The sequence below is a fragment of the Conger conger genome, chromosome 6 (assembly GCF_963514075.1).
Source record: "Conger conger chromosome 6, fConCon1.1, whole genome shotgun sequence".
NCBI lineage: Eukaryota > Metazoa > Chordata > Actinopteri > Anguilliformes > Congridae > Conger > Conger conger.
Window position 1 is genome coordinate 6,405,632 of NC_083765.1, and position 8,379 is coordinate 6,414,010.

At 46.3% G+C, this 8,379-nt stretch overlaps 1 non-coding gene across 1 annotated transcript; it reads left to right on the plus strand.

Moving 5' to 3' along the window:
- Positions 1–3,452: 3,452 nt before the first annotated feature.
- Positions 3,453–3,525, plus strand: trnar-ccu (transfer RNA arginine (anticodon CCU)). Its single transcript has one exon. It is a non-coding gene; the product is annotated as a tRNA-Arg (tRNA).
- Positions 3,526–8,379: the final 4,854 nt, after the last annotated feature.

Below are 8,379 nucleotides of genomic sequence, written 5' to 3' on the forward strand. Positions count from 1 at the left end.
CGACAAAGATCGCCTCGCGTCGATACGCGTCGTTAATGTTGGCTGTGCCGAACACACCGCAACGACGGTCCGCCGACGGCCGAGTTGCACGTACGTTCTGCGCCTGCGTGAGAGGTAATAACTCTCCACACCAGCAGGTGGCGGTAGTCTGTATTTGTCTTTCAAAAAATGGAAACCGGAAGACCGGGGAATGCGTTTGCATTGCGTTGGACCTAGAAGAAGTGTCTCGCTCACAACAAACAGTTTGCAGCAATTTCCTTGTTCTCTCGCTATTTAGTAATACTAATCGAAAATGATGTCTGGTAGTGATAGTAACTTTGGAATGGCTTGCTTTCGTCGCTTCCGTTTCTCTTCTCGTGCACTGATTCGCTAGCTGGACAGCCAATCAGAGAGCTCTCTCTCATCGCCGGCTCCGGGGGGCTCCCGTCGGAGCCCTCCAAAACGCGTGCGGGACACACCGGAAAGACTCGGCCGACAGGGCACCACCGACGTCCGACGGCCGACCGTCGGTTTGGTGTGTCCGGGCCTTTAGAGAAATGATCGGCGTTCCCTCTCCGTATCCTCGCACAGCCCTGAGCTCTCCCTCCCTCCGTCAGCAGTAACTTCTTGTTTAGCGCTTCGTTCTCTCTTTGGCTTCTGCTCATCTCCAGTCGCAGGCAGCAGACCCATCATCATCTAGTTTAGTAATTTCTACTACCGCCGTTTTCGCTAAAACCTCCAAGATGGAGGCCGCCTGAACCTGAAAAGAAGGGAAAGACGACATTTCTTGCAAATTATGAACGAGCAAGACACAACAACCGCGTATGAAACACTCCTGTGGACATACAGTTGGAGGCGGATCTGCTTCTTGTTTGGGTTTATTCAGGATGAAGACTCACTTTAAGTTGCAGACTGCTATCTATTGACCTCCCACACCCCCCCTCTCCCAACTCAACTATCCCCTCTAAGTTCCCTCCCTGTCCAACCTCATCGACACAGCCTTTCACTCTCTGGATAATATTTTGTGCACTGCACAAGTACATGGTCAACAGTTTCCTTTGACGTTGCGTTCCTCACACATATCTGAATTGAGCCCTGTCCGATCCAATATCGTCACGATAATTACCTTTTCTCTTCTGCACTTCCTTTCAGACTGCATGACATTTAATTGATTACATTTTCTCTTAAATGCAGGGCTCTCTTTTGGTCAGTACCCTCAATCCCATCTACACCAACATGTCCAGGGAATCAATAATTTTTTTGTAGATTTTAACAATATCGTGAATCTGGTGATAAAACAAGAATAATATATACCTTTTTTTTGCATTCAACTGACTGGGATGTGAAACATTGCTTGGAGAAAGGTGTTGTGTATGTGTTTCCTTGTGACAAACCAACAACGTTTGGCACCAACAATCATTCCACGGTCAAAGTCTCTTAGATCACATTTATTCCCCATTCTGACATTTGGTCTAAAAAACAGCTGAACCTCTTGACCACATCTGCATTCTTTTGTGCATTTAGTTGTTGCCACATGATTGGCTGATTAAACATGAGCATTAACAAGCTGGTGTCAAACTCTACCTAATAAAGTGATCGTTGAGTGTGTAGTGTTATCATAACTGTATACGGATGCTAATTTACTGCATCCAGCCATTCAAAACCTGACTTCAAGTGACTGTAAAAGGCCTGGAAATAGTTGAAATAACTGTAAATTATCACAGAGGGATGTATCCACTTCACATCCTCCAAAAGTCAATTCAAGGTAATGTAGATAACGATTATAATATACATTTCAAGTCGTACATAAAATCTGTATTGAAACCAACATCAGGGCTACATTCACCCCTGGCGAAATGTAGCAAAACTTTTATTTAAACAGAAACGGTGATGTGCTGAACACCCTGTTGCAAACCGTGGGCGGACTGACTGACATAGTACGGTTTGCTCCAATGGCGTGTGAGAAGGTGTTCTCTGGCATAGGCCTACATTATTATTGATTCAGGCTACACCCCCGACACACAAACGGGGGCAAACATACCTCAAAGCCGTGATAAAACGTTGCACACCGTTGGGAGAAAACATGTGGTTCAACACAAAAACTGTAGCAAAATATTTTCAGATTGAACATGCCCTAGGATTGTATGGGTGTGGTCTGTATCACCTCACAACCCCACCTCCCTCCTCAACTCCTCCCTAATTGTACCACCCACAAGTGAAATTGCATTGGAGAAAGAGGAAGACTGGGAGATAGATAAAGTTGGGAGAGGGATTAAAAGCTGAAAAATAGCTATACGTAAACTCCACACAGTTAGGGTTTTTTTAGGGTTTTTTTCTTTTTCAAGATATTTTTTAGGCCTTTTTCAGCTTTATTGGACAGTATATAGTATAGAGAAACAGGAAGAATGGGAGCAAGAGAGAGGGGAAGACATGCGACAAATGTCGGACAGTCGGATTCAAAACGCCGACGTCGCGGCTCACAATGAGCATGCGGTCAGTGCTCTACAGGCTGCGCCACCGAGACACCCGCAAAGTTGGCAGATTCTAAAGCTGAGTCCTGTTGCATGACAGACGTGGGCAATTTTAATGCAATGCACTTCACTGCTCCAATTCTTTTAAATGAAAAATTTAAAAAGAAATCTGGCGGCTTTTCATAGCAGACCCACGGTCCGGAAAAGCAAATGACTGGATTCAAGTTCCCAGAAATTCCCAAAGCAAACTCTACCCCCTTCCCCAAGCTTCACATGAGGACTTTTGATTAATCCGTCAGACAGTCGGATTCGAATCGCGGCTCACAATGAGCATGCGGTCAGTGCTCTACAGGCTGCGCCACCAAGACACCCGCCAGGAGGTTTTTGTTGTGAAGCAAAGTTTTTATGGGTTAAGGTCTGTAGCGTTGTGGTTAAGGCAAATGACTGGGACCCGCAAGGTCGGTGGTCCAATCCCCAGTGTAGCCACAATAAGATCCGCACAGCCGTTGGGCCCTTAAACCTGCTGTCCAGGGGAGGATTGTGTCCTGCTTAGTCTAACCAACTGCAAGTCGCTTTGGATAAAAGCGTCAGCCAAATGACACGTTACGTTATGCACTGCTACAAATCTCTCTATAAAAAATCTCTCCATGGAAATCTTATGAATCAATGTGAGGAGATAAGCAGTGAGAAGCAGTGAGACTAAAACATGCTTCACTCATTAAATCAGGTCCCTCTTGATGTCATACATGAGCTGGACCCAATAGCTAAGAGTCTTCAGCCATTTCACTCCAGCCATTTCATCCCCACATAGGAATAGATGGAAATGTTTAGACTGATTTGAATGGATATTGCAATGCTCTTCTCTGATTTTGCTGATGCTGACTGCATCCCATCATAACCTCATACAATGTAGTCTGAATCCATTCACAGATTTACCTTTCATGTCTTTGTTATATCATGAGGGCCCCAGCCCTAGCCTCTCATAGATGGAGAGACCACAGTGCCCCAGTGGCCTAATGGATAAGGCACTGGCCTCCTAAGCCAGGGATTGTGGGTTCGAGTCCCATCTGGGGTGAATCTGGGTCTTTTGCTTGCCGGTGATCCGAATGTCATTAACAAACCCTTCCCTGCGAGGGCATATTTAATAAAACTGCCTTTACAATTGGTAGAATGGTGTCATTGGAAACCTCAGATAAACGCACATTTATTTACGCATCAGGATTCATAGAGTAACTGGAATGGAAACAGAGCGAGGCAGGAGAGTGGTGCAGTGGAAGCGTGCTGGGCCCATAACCCAGAGGTCCAGGTTTCCCCGCACTGTGCTGCTCCTCGTGCGTCTTCAGTGTTGGAGCGTCCGGGAACATCTTCCCACAGCGTGCGCTGACCTCCTCTCCCTAGTGGGCTAGCGTTTAGGATTCTGTGCCATCACTGCCGTGGCCTGGGTTCGATTCCCGGTCGGGGAATGTATCTTAGAGTAGCAATCTTGGGCTGACCCGGTCCCATGAGCAGTAGCCCCTCCTCAATCGATCAAGTGTTTTCTCTTACTCAGAACTCTGTTCTTCATGCAATTGGCACCAATTCTCTTATTTTCAGCACACCTACTTGCAGTAACTTTTAGCTCTTTGTATTCAAGAATAAGAGAATCTGATTACTTATACCAGAGGATATGCAGCAAATGACCATTTATACAGTAAGATAAATTATGACAATAATAATAAAAGCAGGTTTTATATATTGTTACGACTGACTCGTTCAAGTCGTGAGCAGGAAAATGAGACACGCGACAACAGGCTTACGAGATAACGATTTCTTTATTTTAAAGTAAATTATCATGGGGTGTGAAGGATTAGTATGACTGTAGTGTTGCATGTAGTAGGAGTAGCAATGTTGTGAGTGCAAAAACTAGAACCAAAAACCGTCAGTCCAACGACAGGTACTCGACATGCTATTCTGCCCCCCCCCCCCCCCCCACCAATCATCCTGTTGGGAGGCATAAGGGGAAAGTGTTAAAATGCAGCAGGGGGGCGTGACACCCCCCCCCCTTAAAAGGGGCGCCCAAGGGTGACCCTCCTCAAACCCAACAGGGTCAAATAAACAATAAAGTACAGTGCATTGCAATACAAGAGGTCCTGAAACCACCCCCAATTTAACTAAAAGGTGAAACCTTGACTGGGCCCCATCACCCAGCAGACCGTGCCTCACACAGTCCAAGGTAAAACCTCACGTTTACCAAGACAAACTCAGGAGACAGCCCCAAGTCAAGCCAGCAGTCCATAGAGGCCCTCTGTAAGACAAGACTCCCCCCCTGCGCCCAATACCACTGCGGCGCCACAGTGGCAGAGCGAGAGAGAGAGAGAACAGCGAATACAGATGGGACGAGAGATCGGGTAGGCCTAAAGGCTTTTATCAGGCATACGGCTCAACGTGTCGGCTAATATGTTTGCCGTCCCCTTGATATGTCTTATATCAAGATTATAGTCCTGCAAGAAAAGGGACCACCTCATCAAACGCTGGTTAGGGTTGGACATTGATTTTAAAAATGTCAAGGGGTTATGGTCTGTATAAATAATCAAAGGTCCAGAGACAGAGCCCACGTACACATCGAAATGTTGAAGACCCCAAATTAATGCGAGAGCTTCCTGTTCAATCACAGAATACTTTAACTGATGCACGTTAAACTTCCGTGAGAAGTACGCGACTGGATGCTCAACACCCGTGCTGTCAGGCTGCAGCAACACAGCGCCTACTCCAACCCCGCTTGCATCCACTTGCAGGACGAACGGACGATCAAAGCAAGGTGCAGCAAGAACTGGTGCATTGCATAGCAAAGCTTTTGCTGACCTGAACGCTTCTTCACATTCATCAGACCAGTGAAAACTGACTTTGCTACTAAGCAAACTGGTCAATGGGGCAACAATGGTTGAAAAGTTTACACAGAAACTTCTATAGTAGCCGATCATACCCAGGAACCGCATAAGCTCCTTTTTTGTGGTAGGAGTGGGGTAATTTTCAATGGCTGTTACCTTAGCTTGTACTGGACGAACCACCCCCTGTCCAACCACCTTACCCAGATAGGTGACCGTTGCCTTCGCAAACTCGCACTTTGCGAGGTTGACAGTCAAGGAGGCTTTAACGAACCGATCCAGGCAGGCACCTAGACGCTCAACGTGCTGAGGCCAGGTGTCGCTATAAACAACCACATCATCCAAGTAGACTGCACAACCCTCTAGACCAGTCAGTACTTTGTTCATGAGGCGTTGGAATGTGGAAGGGGCATTTTTGAGACCAAAGGGCATAACAGTATAGGTATATAGTCCATTGTGAGTAATAAAAGCAGATATTTCCCGCGCACGGGTTGTTAATGGCACCTGCCAATATCCTTTAAGTAAGTCCAGTTTCGTAACAAACGTCGCAGCACCCACCTGGTCGACGCAATCCTCCATACGAGGTAAGGGATAGCAATCTGACTTAGTCAATAAGTTTACTTTACGGTAGTCCGTGCAAAACCGAAATGAGCCATCAGGCTTATTAACCAAAATACACGGTGAACTCCATTCTGCAAATGCAGGCTCAGCAATGCCATTTTTAATCATATAGTCTATTTCAGACTCTAGATGTTTCCGCTTTGGAGTCGGAACACGATAGAAACGTTGTTTGATGGGAGCGGCCGTCCCCACATCAATGTCATGTTTCAATACATGTGTTTGCGTTGGAGTATCTGGAAATAAACTACGATGAGAATTGATTAAAGTGAATAGGTCTCTTCTTTGGTCTACCAATAAATAATCAAATCGAGACCTCAAGCTTTGTAGGAAATCTGAGTTGTTCAGCCGGCCCTGGAACACACCCTCCGCTGGCATTCTGATGTCCTCCTCCACCCTTCTACCGTCTTGGACAAACTTAGACACGAGACCTGCAACACTTAAGGTAACAGGCAGCACAGGCAAATTAACAGTTTTACCATACACTTCAGGTAAGGAAACCACACCAGTTTCAGGAGGCAGACCTGGAGGTTTTGCAGCACCATTGGCTACAGTTTCTAAAGTAGTGGAACTGTAATAGGGCTTCAGCAAATTAACATGACATAGCTGAACACTCCTCCTACGGTCAGGAGTGCGAATCAAATAGTTCAAATCTGATAGACAACGGTCCACAACATATGGACCTGCAAATTTAGCCTGGAAAGGGCTTCCCAGGACCGGTAACAAGGCCAGTACCTGATCACCGGATTTAAAACTTCTACGTTTTGCACCTCGGTCAAACAGACGTTTCATTTTTGACTGGGCGTTACCCAGTGCCTTCTGGGCTGCAGCCTGAGCTTGATACAGACGTAGCCGAAAACCACTAACATAATCCAAAACATTCTCAGGGGGCTCTTTGGTCCGCCACTCATCCGCAACTATTGCCACTGGACCGCGGACAGTATGACCAAACACAAGCTCATTTGGACTGAATCCTGTGCTTTCTTGTGCAACCTCTCTAATGGCCAACAACAGCCAAGGGAGGCCTTCTTCCCAGTCACGACAGAGTTCCGTGCAATATGAACGCAAAAGTGACTTTAGCGTTTGATGAAAACGCTCCAAAACCCCTTGACTTTGCGGATGGCGTGCACTCGAGACATTATGTTGTGTTCTCAGTTGTTTAAGAGCTTTAGCAAACTGCTTAGATGTAAAATTAGACCCTTGGTCAGACTGAATGACCTTTGGAATACCAAAGGTGGACATAAATGTGGTCAACGCCTTCAGTACAGACTTTGTGGTGATAGAACGCAGAGGATATGCCTCGGGATAACGTGTGGACTGACACATAACAGTCAATAAATAACAACGCCCAGCTTTTGACGGAGGAAGTGGACCTACGCAGTCCACAATCAGATGCTCAAAAGGATTGGCTACTACCGGAATGGGACACAGGGGAGCAACCGGCATCATTTGGTTTGGTTTGCCCGTGAGCTGACAGATATGGCATGTTTTTATATACTGGGCCACATCATGCTTCAAATTAGGCCAGAAAAAATTCCGCAAAACACGGTTGTATGTTTTTTTCACTCCAGTATGACCCGCAGTACCATTATGGGCAATATATAGTACCTCATTTCTAAATTTTGCAGGGACAACAACCTGTATGATGTCATCACCAACAAAATTGTCTTTCCGAAACACCCATTTTCGACAGAGCAGATGGTCTTGAAGGAAGTAACAGGGCGACAACCCTGAAAGTTTACCATCAGGGACCAGTTGATCGAACAAACGGTTAAGACTACGATCCTTTAACTGTTCCTCAACTACCTCCTCCCGTGAGACCTTCAGCAATGATAGCATAGGAGTGACAGCCTCCCCTACAGACACCACTGGCTCAGGCACAGGTACTACCGTGGGTACACCAGACTCAAGATTTGCTAAAAACGTCTTCCCAAGATCAGAAAATGACTGACTCTTGTCCCGTTTCACATGGTCACGTTCAGCCATGGCTTTTCCATGAGTCATCGACCGAGTGACTGCACATGAAACAAACACCTCGGGGAACTTTACCCCCATTTCATCGGGCATTCCACATACAAGGGGTTCTGAAGTTACCACTGGAGGTGGTGAGTCAACCAACTTTGACGATCCCGCCAAATCATTTCCAAGTAGTAGGGCAACACCATCAACAGGTAACTCAGGACAAACACCAAGCACCACATTACCTTGGACCCACTCAGACTCAAGGCTGACTATATGCAAAGGCACAGTTGTATGACCTGTAACACTGTGGATAAGCACGCTGTTCCCAGTGAAGGAATCAGCAGAGAAGGGCAAAACCTCTGCGGATATTAGAGACTGTGAAGCTCCCGTGTCCCGCAATATTTTAATAGGTTGTTTTGCGGTCTGACCTACCAAAGATATGAAACCACCAGAGGTATATGGTGAATAGTCAGAGTCTGCAAGCT